The sequence below is a fragment of the Ursus arctos genome, unplaced genomic scaffold, assembly GCF_023065955.2.
Source record: "Ursus arctos isolate Adak ecotype North America unplaced genomic scaffold, UrsArc2.0 scaffold_16, whole genome shotgun sequence".
NCBI classification, from domain to species: Eukaryota; Metazoa; Chordata; class Mammalia; order Carnivora; family Ursidae; genus Ursus; species Ursus arctos.
In genome coordinates this window covers 38,977,510-38,993,129 of record NW_026622830.1, presented here as the reverse complement: position 1 = coordinate 38,993,129, position 15,620 = coordinate 38,977,510, and the positions used below count along the sequence as shown (strand labels likewise).

The 15,620-nt window shown below is 36.9% G+C and overlaps 1 protein-coding gene and 1 long non-coding RNA gene across 4 annotated transcripts in view; one reads left to right on the top strand and one right to left on the bottom strand.

Annotated features, from left to right (window-relative positions):
- Positions 1–12,286, top strand: part of LOC130543794 (uncharacterized) — a 41,062-nt gene extending 28,776 nt beyond the window's left edge. The window contains exons 2-3 of the long non-coding RNA XR_008959408.1: positions 1,751–1,819; positions 10,660–12,286. This is a non-coding gene — a long non-coding RNA (uncharacterized LOC130543794). The remainder of the gene's footprint in view (positions 1–1,750; positions 1,820–10,659) is intronic.
- The window catches only part of MACROD2 (mono-ADP ribosylhydrolase 2), a 1,872,659-nt gene that overhangs the window by 764,137 nt on the left and 1,092,902 nt on the right, over positions 1–15,620 (bottom strand). The gene's annotated exons all lie outside the window — the stretch shown is intronic.

Here is a 15,620-nt window from a genome sequence, read left to right as displayed (position 1 = left end):
ACTTTTAACTCTGAAACAGTATTAAAACCCTTGTCAGATAATATTAAAGATGATATCTTGTAATCAAAATAGGCAGAAATGTCACCAGTGACTTCATGAAGATGTTCTCGTGCAGGTAAACCTGGCTTTAAAGTGAGAACCACAATAACATAGGAGAGGACAAAGGGAGACTAGGTTATACTTAGCAAAAACAAAACAAAACAAAACAAAAACAGTACACAGTGATACTATTTTTTTTATAATAGAGTAACACATAAGTGCCGTTATCTATTGAAGCAATACAAGTCCTCTATCAGATGTAGTGAACTTTTGTATGAATATTTCACATTAGCTTCCATTTTGAAGCAAATGCTAGAATACGTGGAAAGGAAGGTTGTACTTAGCTTACTTCATTTTCCCCTTGGTGACTGCTTGTCTGTGCCCAGCTATGATATTCTAAATCCCCCGATGAATCCAAAGGGAGAGAAGCTGTAGAGTAACAACCCAGGATTCTAGAGGACAGCATTTCCCAAAAATGGGTACAGTAGGATGTAGGTTTAAAGGTCAATTACATTTGGGAGTCACAGGGTGAAATTAAGTCAAAACAGCTACCTCAGTGCAGAACTTTCAGGACATTTAGTAAGCAACAATGGATTATGAGTCTCAACAAGAGGGGATATAGAATGGAATACATTTGACTATTGAGAACTACGTTTTACAGAGTACTTCAAGGGACTAAATTTCCACAAATTTGCCTTTGGGAAATATTATGCCAGGACAACCCTGGCACCCTCACTGCCATTGTTGAAGGACAAATCCATGGGTTTTGCTTTGTTTTTCCCCTTCTTCCCAACTGCCTCTGTACATCAAATACTTAATACATAAAGATGCAACAAGGTACATGATGTTGGATTCCTTATATTATGGATGGAGAAGGTCAAGAATAAGTGCCTCTTTGTATTGCATGGTGCACTGGGTGTTATACACAACTAATGAATCATCGAGCCTTACATCGGAAACCGGGGATGTACTGTATGGTGACTAACATAATATAATAAAAAATCATTAAAAAAAAAAAGAATAAGTGCCTCTTATCTGGGGTCATAAAGATGTTTCTACTTGAGCCACGTAAACACAGGGCTTAGGGGCATTAATGGGAAGGGGAAAGAGAGAGAGAGAGAGACCATAAAAGGAGAAAATAATGACATTTAAAAAATCCCTTTTCTTTTCTTTTCTTTTCCCTGTAGACATCATTGCCCACATAACTTAAATGGAATTTATGAAAAATTATTCCTTACATTTCTTCAGTTCTCCATTTAATTTAAAAGTCTGAGGACAAACAGCCAATCAATGAGCCTTCTCTTCAACATCAAAATATTGATCTTTATATTTTATGCTCTACATTAAGCTTACAACATCCAAGATCAAGTGCTATTATCGACCAACACGATGACCTCTCAGATCCACAAAGCTGAAGGTGAATCAATGTGAGGCCCAAAGTAAATTCCCTTTATTATTTTAATTGTTCACAGCACTTAGGAGTGATTCGTCCACACTGACGAGTTCCTCTTTTCCTGTTACAAAACTCAGTCGGGAGGTCTGCCTTCCAATTCCAGCTCCAGCCCTGACTTGCCAAGTGCCCCAGATGAAGCCATCCTTTCACTAGTCCCTGCCTTGGTTTCCTTACTCGTGAAACAAATCAGCTGCTTGGATGATCTCTGTGGTTTATTCTGTGATGTCTGGCAACATTAACATTTACCTTTGTTATCAGAGACAAATGGAGTACAAACCGATGCGTGGGCAGTTACAAGAGACCTAAAACAAGTGGCTTGCAAGCTTTGTGAGTATTAAGGTTCCTTTCTTAATATCAAAAATATCATAGACTACCCTTTCACAATAGTAGTTTCAAAATCCATTGATTGAGAACAAGTTCAAGACAAACAGCTATTACAACATCAATGATGCTTTGCACTAATTTACATTTTATTGAACACAATAGCATCTTAATAGTGGATACATGTCTGTGAGATATATGCATTCAATCCATAGATAATGCTTTCACTTGCACATGAATTTGTGGATCCTTTGGTATAAATAAGATAACGTAAACAGAAATGTCTAATTTGATTTCTGGTGCACACGGAGGCTCGATTACCATTACCACCAGCAGCAGCAACATCCAAGACACTTTATACACATAGGCAGAAATGACAGTCATCATCTCTGCTCTGATGTGGAAAATATGCCACACTTTAAGTCCTCAGGTCTGATTAAAAGTCAGAAGTCCCAGATCCGTCACTAATCAGCTGTGTGACTTTGGACAAGTCACTCTCCTCTTTGGGTTTCCCTTTCCAAGCTAAAAGAGGAGTTGAATAAGATGGCCACTAAGATTCTTTGCTGTTCCTGAATGCAATTCCTCTCCTGTTTGCCTATTAAGAATTGCTCTATAGATTCTTAGTAGTCTAATTCATTCTTGTCCAGATAACTGAGCACTAGTCATGGTTCAAGTTTCTCAAACATGCTTATAAAAATAAAGTGCAAATTGGTCCCATCCCCAGAGACAGTGTTTTAAGTACCTATCAAAATTATAAATGTAGACTCCTCTTGATCTAATAGTTGTATTTCTAGGAATGTATCCCTGATAATATGCTTACTCATATGCAAGATGGCATTTACACAGGTCATTCACTGTAACACTGTATCTAATAGGCAAAGACTGGGAACAACCTAAATGTCCATCAGTAAGGACTAGTAAAAGAATTGTGCATTTATACAATGAAATATTGTATTTCTGTAAAAAGAGCAAAGATGGTGTTTACACGTGCATATGGGAAGATATCCAAGATACATTACTAAGTAAAAAAGAAATGCAGAGAGGTATAATTAGTATGTTACCATTAGTATAAAAATCCACCACAGGTGAAGGAAAGAATACATGTTTATTTTAGCTAATACCTGCATAAAACGTCTCTGGAAGCAGTAACAAGCAATTAATCACAGTGCTTCCCTACTAGGGTTGTGATAGAAACTGCAAAAATGGAGGCATATACAGGAAGGAGACTTTTCAGTGTTTGCCTGTTATATTTTTTTATGTTCAAATTATATGAATACGTTATCTACTCAACAACTAAATAAAGCATTAAAACAAAGGGTATATGGTTTATTAAACCACGATCCTGGATCCCATCTACCATATCCCTACAAAGACTGTTACTATGCTTTATAAAGATGACCTTCCATCACTGCAAAAATGAAAATATTCTTGAAAAAGATATAATTCCAAGGGATTTAACAGAATGACTCCACTAGGTACATCTTTCCTTATTTTGCTACTCTCAATAACCTCTTTATGTAAAGTAATTATTTTCAGATAAAAGTAGGTTTAAATGGTGGACGAAAGGGCATTTTTTTCTTATATGTTAAATATCTATCTTGAAACTTTCGCTACAATTTTAATATGCAAATTGAATCCTAGATACTTTATAGTGGAAATGTAGTATGAGAATATACATCTTAGATACCTCAGTAACCAAAGAATTTTGAATAATAGTTAAGAATTTTTAGAAATGAAAAGGACAATATAGAAAATTTAATCTATTTTCCCTTGTTCAAGGGAACCAGGGAGGGAGAATAAAATGTCCAAAGTCACACATCAACGTAGGGAGATATGTATCACAATGACAATGTGATTATGGATAAAGTTTTCCTAAGGTGACTGTTTATTGAAGGAAATGACATACATCTGTATATACAAAATTTGGCATGTTTATCATGAATCCCATTACTTTAACCTCATAGTTTATACACACACAGATTCTGGTTAGCTATCGGTGTGGATAAAAACAAAAACAAACCCCCCTAAAACAACAAAACAAAAATAAACAAAAACTACCCCAAAACATGGTGGCTTAAGAGTATAACAACCATTTCATTATTTCTTATGGTTTCTCTGGGTGAGAAATTCTGAAAGGGCTCAGCTAGGGGATCTGGTGTAGAGTCTCTCACATGGTTGCAGTCAGCCCATGGCTGGCAATGGAACAGTGAGGGCTATATAGCAGCTAAGACCTGGACTGGCATCTCTCCCTCTTCATATAGTCTCAGGTACTCTCCATATGGACTAGTTCGAGTTTCCTCACAACATGGAGGTCTCAGAATAGTCAGACTGCCCACATGACAGCTCAGGGCTCCAAAAGCAAGTGTACCAGAGGTAGAAGTTATGTGACACTTATAACCCAACCTTGGGAGTCGCATAGTATCACTACCACCATCTCTATTGGTTGTAACCATCACACAATCCCACCCATTTCAAGTGGAGACACATAGACCCCACCTCTTGATGGTAGGAGTAGCAATGAATTTAGGAACGTATTTTAAAATGGCCACATCTCAGGACCTCTCAGCATTTGGACTTTATTTTGGTTAGCATGTCTTTTAATTAAAAAGTCTTACGGTAGATCTATTAGAAACCACATAAAAAGCCAATAGGATTAAATCTATTTCCACGTAGCCATTATAGAAAACAGTGTAGAGATTCCTCAAAAAATTAAAACTGGAACTACCATAAGATCCAGCAATTCCACTACTTAGTATTTAGCTGAAGGAAATGAAAACATGAAATGAAAAAGATATCTATACCCCACGTTCAGGCAGCATTCTTTTTTTTTTTTTTTTTATAATGATTTTTTATTATATTATGTTAGTCACCATACAGTACATCCCCGGTTTTCGATGTAAGGCTCGATGATTCATTAGTTGTGTATAACACCCAGTGCACCATGCAATATGTGCCCTCCTTACTACCCATCACCAGTCTATCCCATTCCCCCACCCCCCTCCCCTCTGTAGCCCTCAGTTTGTTTCTCATAGTCCATAGTCTCTCATGTTTCATTCCCCCTTCTGATTACCCCCCCTTTCTTTATCCCTTTCTTCCCCTACTGATCATTCTAGTTCTTATGTTCCATAGATGAGAGAAATCATATGATAGTTGTCTTTCTCTGCTTGACTTATTTCACTAAGCATTATCTCCTCCAGTTCAGGCAGCATTCTTGACAATAGCCAAAACATGGAAACAATCTCAGTGTCCACCAATGGATGAATGGATAAAGAAAATGTGGTGTGTATATGCATAGTGGAATATTACTCAGCCATAAAAAAGAAAAAGTCCTGCCATTTTTGACAACATGGGTGGACCTTGAGAGCCTTATGCTAAGTGAAATAGGTCAGACAGAGAAAGGCAAACACTGTCGTTTCACTTTTATGTGGAATCTGAAACAACAAAAACAGTAATAAAAACCCAAGCTCTTGATACAAAGAACATATTGGTGGTTGCCAGAGGTAGAGTTGCAGGGTGGGGTGGCAGAATTGGATGAAGGGGTCAAAAGGTACAATTTCCAGTCATAAAATAAATAAGGCCTGGGGATGTAATGTACAGCATGGTGTTTATAATGCTGTTGTTTATAAGGCTGTTGTAGTTTATAATACTATATTGCATATTCAAAAATAGCTAAGAGAGTAAATCTTGAAAGTTTTCATCATAATAAAAAAATCTATTTCCAGTGTTTTCTCAGACATATTATCTTAATAAGTCAACTGCTGATTTAATAAAAATCAGAGCTAAAGACAGGTTGAATTAATACATTTATTAATTGCAAATACAATCTAATTTGGAGATCACCGTGAAATTGTAGCTCCTATATAGAACTGCCTGGCCCATCACTAGTTTTGTTACTTCTTCTAAACACAAATCTGGCAGGAAGCTGGGGGCAAAGGAAAGAGTAGGGATGGCTGTTATAGAATTAGCATCATATCTCCCCGTGAGCAATAAAAGTAATGCTATTTCCCTGAAATGCCCAGCTTCTCATTCAAGAAAGGAAAGGCAGCCTTCATACATTTGAGGCCCTCTCTTATACAAGTGAAGAAAGCCGAGAAAACAGCCATGCAATTTGTACATTTAATCAACATTTCAAATGCAAGCCCTTGAAGAGGTATGGAAAATGAGATGGCAGGCCCTTTTGTGCTCTATCACACGAAAGTGTGGCAAGATAAATGAAAGCTGTTTTTGCTCATCTATTTCAGAAATCAATCAGTCTATAAATCCTCTTTTGTTTTGAAGCTAAAATCAGCACCTTGCATTCCCCCACCTCATTTTATCCTGGGAAATTAGTCTGAACTATATAGAGAAGGGGAGTAGGATAGGTTTTCTTTGAGGGGGGTGCAGGGGAGAGCATGCTTTCATTTCCAAAAGTGTAAATTGAAAAATGTGTGATTGGAATGCCAAATAAGTATTGAAAGCAGGAGAATTATTTACAAAGATTCAATCAGACTTATCCTTGGGGGGAAAAAAAAAGAAAGAAAGAAAAAAAATCAGCAAAAACATTCTGTGAAAAAATATTAGCATAATGAATTTTAAAACAAATGAGAGAGCACATATAGGTTGCTCTCATCGTTTTCCATTTGAGAAGCGACTGTGCTACATTCAAACTGTTAATGAACAGTCAGACCAGTGTAGAATCAATTACATGTTGCTTTCATTCACTCCACTCTTGTATTCATAAGCATAATCGGTCCATCTAACAGGCTGCATAATGATGCAGTGCCCCGTCAATCATATTCAAATTGCATGAATTTTAAGGAGAAAACCAATGCGCAGAATTAAATTGATTTTCTTTTCTAAAGATACAACCACATATCCAAGCACTAAAGGTACTATTTGTAAATCTTATTGGCCAATTTATATGATAAGCACCACCAGTCTATGACCTGAAACAGCACACTTGAAGTTCAGTAAACAGGAAATTGAATTACCACCTGATAGCATTACAAAGTAAATGCTGCCTTTTCTTTCCATATAGGTCAATGTTTTCATATACACATTTTCAAAGCTTGTTTTTGTTATATTTCAAGAAACAATCAATTGTCCATAAGATGTTCCTTTTCAATCTGCAGCAGACATCAGTTAGAATGTACTTCAACCATTGCCCTGCAGGTTTCTAAGTTTGGATGATTTTCTCACACACTTCTCAGTTGCATGATGGGTTTCTTTCTATATCCAGAAAGACTACAGTCATCCAGCTCTTTGCATGAGTTTGGGACAAACTATCACTTACAGTGTTATTTTCTAGCCCATTCTCCTTTGACTCTGTGAGTTAACCGTGTCTTTCCACTGTTTTTTGTGATAAAGAGCTTCGGTTTACCTCTCTTAGCCTCCTTGGGAGCTATGGTTCCCTAAATAAGATGTCTGTGTCTAAGAGTAAATACTGAGTAGCTAAACAACTTTTGCATTTTGCAGCTGATAAAGGCATATAAAATGCACTGTCAAAGCTTGAATGGATACACCCAGCTCAGGTTGAAGTTTGATCCCATTTTTACATGACAATCTGATGATGTTGCCATGTTTTAGACATTGTGCGCTGATAATATGTTTCATGCTTCATTGACTTTAAAGTTGTGAGGTTTTAAACTTAAATTATGAGGTTTAAATTATCAAATATTATTTGAGGAATTTCTACCAAAATGTTACCCTCTATATTAAAAAAGAGAGAGAGAGAGAGAGAGAGAGAGAAAGGGAGAGAAAGAAAGAAGGAAGAGGCAAAGCCTATCTTTAATAGTTTATTAGTTCTCCCTCTATTGCTGAAAATCTGTTTAAGGGTGATATTGCTGATGAGACAGTCTCCTGTTTCAACTGGATCCCTTTATATAATGGTCCATTTTCAATAACAGGGATTGAAATTTGTGTAAAAGGGATATCCTGTGGTCAGCCATTTATAGAATCTTAGGGATTCCACAGGGTATTGGGGGCATCTGCATTACAATAGTGTTATTTCCAACAGAGAGGGGATTCAGAAAGACTGTGGGAAGATGAATTATCTGCAAAATTCCAACATTTCACATCATTTTAGAATGAACCAAAAGAGAACACATCTTAGAAGGAAATGAGTCAAATACATGGCATTTCTAATGCTTCAGTAGCAGGGGTGAGAGGAGGTGGAGGTCCAGAGAGACAATATGACTTTTTCAAGGAAGATAATAATTAGGTCTTTGTTCCGGTTCAAGGGATGGGCAGCAATCTGCAGACTTTTCAGACAGATGCAAATCCAGCACTTTATTAAGATTCAAGGGGAAAGTAGAGTTTAAGAATCCTACTTAGTGGGTAAAAATAAGTGAATGCTAGTCATCACTACCCCTCCTCCCCCGCAGTAAGGGTAATTCAACAAATGCAGATTCTAGGCTAGGACTAAGTGTGCAGGGGTGGTCATTGCCAGAACACAAAGGCTGATGCTGTATTGCATGTGCTTTCTTGTCATCAGCCTTCCTTTATAGCTCCCTTACCAACACGAGTATGGGCAAGAAAGGCTCTTCTATGATAATTCACTCAGTCATTAATTTTGTCGTTTATTCAATAAATATTCATTGAGAATCCACTGTGTGCCAGGTACATAGGGCAATTGCCCCAATTCACTTGCACAAAACAGGTCTTGTGCTTTTCTGACTCCAGACTTCTCCTGGTGTCAAGAGAGGCCCCCATCTTTGCCTTTCAAAATCCTTTCCATTCCATAAAACCCAAGGAGAATTTATCTTCACTTTCAGTGATCCATGAGTACTACTACATGAACTAATTCTGAACTCATTTCTCCTCTGTGGTCTCCAATATCACTTATGTTTGACCATTTATATGACTTTTAACATCAATACTTCTGTACATACAACTAATAAAATTCCATCAGTCAGAGCTCTCTAATAACACAATATTCTGCCTGAGGAGGCAAGGCATTTCCTGTCACTGGAGACAATCAACTATGAATATACGCACTCCCAGATTCTTTCTAATTCTGGGATGCTGTGATTCTGTGTTTCCTGTCTTGATGTAGAGACTCCCTGCTTCCACTGCAGGGAACATGACAAATCTATGTTTGAGTTTCCCAGAAAGCCAAAAACTCTATGGGAACAGTTGTTTAATGGATAATTAGTGAATTTGTGGGTGATTAAATAAAAGTTGGCCTGATATAATCAATCTAATCAGAGATGATATATTGGACTAGGGAAAACAATGAGGTAGAATGGCCAGTCTAGACTGGGAAAACAATGGAATGTAGTTTAACTGGCTCATATCATTCAACATACATTTTTATGGAACCGAGAATCTATTTCTTCACAGAAAGACTCAGCATAGCCTGATCAAAAATTTCCTAATAAGTATACAACAGATGAAAAAAAAAAAAAAAGACTCTAATGCCATCACACTCCAACAAGATTCTTTCCAAAGACTACCCATAGGGAGGGGGGAAAAAGTATGGTGACTCCTTTGCCTTTTTTTTTGCAAGAGATAATTAAATAATGCATTTTTTAAATGTGTCATTTCCCTCATCTGCATATAGCTCATTTTAGAATAAATCTGCTTTGTTCTAGAGATTGGTTTTGGCTCTCAAATGACAAAATGGAAAAAGATTCTCTACATATCTTCTCAAAACTTAATGGAATCACTGTTCACATTTCTTTAAAAAGTGACATCTGGGTATAATGAACCTACCTCTCCATCAAAATAAACCAAGCTTAGTTTCTCTCACAGAGCAGTACATTCATAAGACCACACTAGACTATAGGTATTCTGTACATTTACACCTGTACTCTCATTCCGGTTCTATTCTCATGGTATACACATCCACACCAGCTTCTACGCCTAATTTTCTAAAGAAACACTTTTATTTAGTAAAGACAATGAGAAGGACAGAATATTTTAAGAATTAGTTTAACATAGATTCTAAAGGAAAGAATAAGTGGAAATTTCTATACTGTGAAGCCACATTTTTCATGAGTTCACTTAAACATAGTCAACAATATGAAAAAGGGGTAAGGGAGGGTAAGATCTCTCTCTCTCAGAGATGGTTGGCTCATTGGGCAAGATAGGAGCTGTTTTCAAACTTTTTGATTCAAGACCTCTTTACGCTCTTAAAATTAACTGAAGACCAAAAGAGCTTTTGTTTCAGTGGGTATATACATCACACAAGAAAAGAGAAGCACAGATGCCATTAACTATCAGGAAAATGATGTCATCACATGTCACGTAGCCTCTGGAAAGCTGCATTGTACACTCAAGAGATAAAGAGAGTAAGAAATGTAAATAACCTCGAAGTATAATATGAACGTGGTATTGACCACGAATCCCCTGAAAGAGGGGTCCCCAGACCATCCTTTCAGAACTGCTTAGAGCTTCCTGCTGTACAGATCTAGTAATTAAATATAACTATTTCCTTTTCTAATGCAAAATGGACACCTCTAACTACTTTATCTGGTCCTCAACTCTGAAGAAACAGTGATCTCTCTTAACTGTACAGGGAAAACCAGATGCACAGGACTTGTTAAGAAATGGTATGTCTCTGCTGCAACTTTATGTGAGTTACGGAATTTTTAAAAGAGTAATCTTAACTAAACACAATTTGTTTCTTTTTGGTTAATCTTTAGTATCTAGACTGGTATCTGTTTCCTCTTCTGTGAAATGGTGATCGGGTCACTTCTGTTCACCAAATTGTTGAGAATGGAGAAATGCTTCTTAAATAAGCAGCTTGCAAGGACCCAAGGAAGAAAAGCTAAGATTAACTGATTCTAGTAGAAAAGAAAATGGTGAGAACAGCCTTTTAAGCAAGAATTGTTTTTTTTTAAAGATTTTATTTATTTATTTGACAGAGAGAGACAGCCAGCAAGAGAGGGAACACAAGCAGGGGCAGCGGGAGAGGAAGAAGCAGGCTCCCAGTGGAAGAGCCTGAGGTGGGGCTCAATCCCAGAACTCTGGGATCACGCCCTGAGCTGAAGGCAGATGCTTAACGACTGAGCCACCCAGGTGCCCCTAAGCAAGAATTCTACAAGACATCACAGGATAAAGAAAAGAGGGATGCTTCAGGATCGTGAATTCCCAAGGGAAATCATGACAATGGTCTTACTTCCTCACACTCCTTTGCGGAATGCGTTGTAGACTTCTAAAGGAAAGGAGAAAAGGTAACATTAAATCAGGCTGGTGGGAAGGAAACGGGAGGTAGATAGTCAAGAAACATCAAGGTAAACTGGCAGAGTTTAATGATGGTTTCAAGATGGGCGGGAGAAAAGTGAGAGGGCAGTCAGAATGTATTCAAAGTACCTTCATCCTGCGTGACTGAGGGGCTGACAGAAATGGGAAAATCAGAACAGTAACCGAGGCCTGAATTATTGTGGTGTTCGTCAAGCCTCCTGAAAATCTATCCTTAACATAAAAATCAAGTGCAGAGTAGGGTCAAAAAGTAGAGGAGGATTAGTAAGAGAAACAAAAATTGTACAGTTGAAGATGATGAATTTTCCTGTGTCAAGGCAGCCTTTTTTTTTTTTTTTTTTTTTAAACTTTTTTTCTTCCTTGCCTACTTTGGGCCTGGCACGGAATCACTGAGGGGAAGAGAATATATCACTGAGCCCTTCAAACATGATTCATGTGAGACTCCGATTTAAAGAGGTCCACATGTGTCTCTGTAAGATTATTTGGTGGAAACCACTACGGTAAAACCACGCAAAACAAAACAAAACAAAACAGCAACAAAATCAAGAGAACTTTTCATAGTCATTCAGCTGACAAGAATGAAATGTTTGCCTGGAAGCTTTGATAATTAAGTAAGACTATGAGATTTTTAGAAGACAGAAATAGAAACAGCTGGTGACCGATTCTCTAGAAATACACTATTATGTAGCCCAATAAGTAAAAATTCCACTTTTTATTCAGAAATGGGGTGCTGTTGAGATAAGATAATTTGGCTGAGGAGGTACTATGCTGAGAGAAACAGCAAGATGGGCAGGCTGGTATGAGTAGAAAAGTAATTATATTATAGAGACGTGTCTAGAGATATCAAAAAAGGATGGTCCCTGTGTAATTATAATTAGACTGGATGATATCAGGAAAGAACAAGAAAACAAGTCTTCACATCCCAATGGAAAACCCCACTCACCAAATAGGTGAACTTGGGCAAATTACTTTTCCTCTTCTGCAAAAACAATTATATTTACTTCTCAAGTTTGATATGGGGTATAAACTATGTATTATATGTGAAAACATCAGGCATAGTACCTGGCATGTAGTAGGTTATAAACTCTGACTTGACTGATTTGTATTCGTACATAATTGTATTCACAGTGTACATAAATGGGATAACTGGAAGTTCTTCCCTATCTAGTCAGTATTTCATCATTATATTCTCAAAATCCATAACCATTCATATTAACCAATTCCATCAGAATTTATATTTTACTGGCTTCTTTACTTCCACTATTAGTTGGATCCCTGATCTTCTCTTTCTTGAACTGTTTTTTTTTTTTTTTCCTTTTTTTCTTTTCACAGTGTATCCTTGAGTAAGTCTTTCAGAGATAGTCTGTAGCTGGGCATTTTCTACGGCACTGGATTTGCAAATGCTTTTCATTTGTTTTGATTTCTGAATGTTAGTTTCCTGGCATATATGATTCTAGGTTTCAATTAATTTTTCTCTCAGAATTTTGAAGATTTTGCTTCATTTACTTCTTTCATGAGAAAAGCCAGTTTGATTTTTTTATACCTCCATAAGTAAGCTGGATTTCTTTTCCTCTCCAGAAGTTTTAGGAACCTCCTATTTATTCTTGGAATTCTGAATTCTGTTTAGCTTCTTTCAATACAGGAATTCTTTTCCCTTTTAGTTATGAAGTTACAACTATTCTTTCATATTATACATTCTTTCTAGAATTCTTAACAGATGGGTTGTATATGTCTCAAATGTCTTCACATTCTCTCAAATATTTCATCTACTGCACATTCTAGAGTATTTCTTCAACTTATTTTCTGGATCGGTAAGCTAGTTTTCAGCTGTTTTCTTTCCAATAGGTGTCCCTTTGCTTGAAACTTTTGTTCTCTGATGGGAACACCTTTTTCTAACTTCTACATGTATCATATGTAATTCTATTCTCTATCAGCTTTTTTACTGGATATAAATTCTTTTTTTGTCCAGGCTAAGATTTAGTAATAGCTAGCTCTTTGTGGATTTGAATTGACTTAATGTACAACTTCACACTTTCTTCATGATATCTCTACATCCCATACAAATTATATGCATTTTCATCACATTTTTATTTCTAATGAGGATAATCAATCCCTTGTCAGGATTGATTAGGTATCTCTAATAAGAAAAAATAAATAAAACTAAGAAATAAACAAACAAAAAATATTAGTAATGTAATTGTTGACTGAATTATGCATTTAGACATTTTAACAAGGAATGTATTCCTCACGTAGCTAACAACTAATTATAGAAATTGCTAAGAATTCAGCTTTTTTAATGTTAAAAAGTATGATTTTATATTTCTAACATGATAAAGCAGCAAATGCTATGCTACCAAGTTGAAAATACACACACACACAAATACACAGGAAAAAAAAAAAAGGAATATATTCAGTATTTTCATGACTGAAGACATATCCATTCACATCATTCTAGCTATTTCATAGTGTTTCTTTTAGAGTTGATGAGAACATTGTTCCAAGCCAGACCCATTTTAGACCATATTTTTTGTGAATATTATACATTTTAAATAAAAATGGATTATACATTTATCAGAAAAAGAATAATTCAAATTTGAAATGTTGTTTTCAGATACTCAATTATTACATATTAATTACAAACCCCATTTCAACTGCTCATTCTAAAAGGGATATTTATTTTTACCCTAAACATTAGATTTCTAAGCCTTATTACAATCTTAGCTGTCCGGAGATGTTTAAAGCAGAAACACAACAAGCAGCTGAGTTATTTTCCAAAATACCCTTACTGTGCAGCATTTTGAATACACAAAAGGCAATGTCAATAATATATTTGGATAGAATTTTAAGTTTTACTGCTTATTTCATTATGAAAGATTAATATCTTAGTTCTCTCTAGTATAGAAAAAGACCTGCAAGAGTGTGTTTGACACTATTGTACGATAAAAACCCTAAAGGATAAAGAACAACAAAATTAACCTTTCTAATGGAATTATTACTGACAATTTTATTGATAGCACAATATAAAAGTTTCAATAGGATTAAACCAAATGCATTCTGTTATTTCTTGTCTTTTAATATTCTTATTAAATGGAGGGGAAAAAGTCACAAAAGATATATAAAGACAACAATTTATAGAATTTCATGAAGACAACATTGGTCCCTTTTGAAATGTATATTCTGGGCCTAAGAATCTATCCATTGCCTAGGAATCTATGAGATGTTCTCACAACCATCACTTAGATTCTAGTGAAATGCAGTTGCAGGAAGCATATGGTGGCATTCCTCTCACTGGCTCCAGTCACCACTGTCCTGAACACAACTAGAGAACAATGAAGCCATATTTGGTCCTGGCCAGGGAGCTGGAGAAAGCACAAAGATCAAAGGAGAAATAAAAGCTTTTTCTTGTCATTAGAAAGGAAAATTCCCCTTGGAGTTTTCTTATGTTAGAAGAACATCCTCCTTTCCAGCACATGGTGGATTATACTTGTAGGTTGTCACAAACCTGACTTTATCACATCAGTCCAGTGAAAGTTCTATGGGTCTACCAGATGTACAGACCCTCTTCCAAACTACTTACTTTTACTGATATCTTCCTCATTATTCTCTGTGACATGCTTTTGCCAACTTGTATGAATGCCTTCACTCAAGGAACAAATCTTAGCACAAAAAGAGCCAACACCCTACTTAATACCACATCCCAGTTCCTCCCATGCCAAAACACTGGCCCTCCTTCACTTTCATGGACTTGGTTTACCATGAATTTTCCTACCCTGTGTGAACTCTGTCTGTATTAGAACTCTTGACTGGAAGAGAAGAGGCCTCTGAAGATGATCCCTTTGGCAAGAAGACCTTCCTACAGATATTGCTTTTGGCTACAGCCATGCCCTTGTGTGTACTCACTAAATGCTAAATTTTTGCTACGTCAACAGACCACTCTCTCCTTTGGTACATGCTTAGAAGTTTGGGTCAGTGGTTCTCAAACTTATGAGTACATCAAAATCATCTAGATGGCTTATTAAACCATATGGGTTGTTGGGTCACACTCCCAGAATTTCTGATTCAGTAGGTCTGGGATGGAGTGGGGCTGGGGGCCAAGAGTCTGCATTTCTTTTTTTTTTTTTTCTTTTTAAAGATTTTATTTATTTATTTGACAGAGAGAGAGAGACAACCAGAGAGAGAGGGAACACAAGCAGGGGGAGTGGGAGAGGAAGAAACAGGCTTCCAGCGGAGGAGCCTGATGTGAGGCTCGATCCCAGAACGCGGGGATCACGCCCTGAGCCGAACGCAGACGCTTAACAACTGACCCACACAGGCGCCCCAAGAATCTGCATTTCTAACAAGTTTCCCGGTGATTCTGATGCTGCTGGTCTAGGAACCCCATGCTGTGAATTACTGGTTTATTCCAAAAGTGGCAGCCTATCGCTCTATCATCAAAATTCTACCCATAACCTGATGCTTCAGTTTTGACTTGGCACCCAAGATTCTGACCTTGATTTTGCCAACTGAATTTGCATATCAACTGCACCCACAGCTATGATTTTTGGCTTATATTGTTCTGTTGACCTGCGTAGGCTCTCCAGGCCTGCCATATTCCTGGCTGTCTGACCCACTGATGACAATCTGT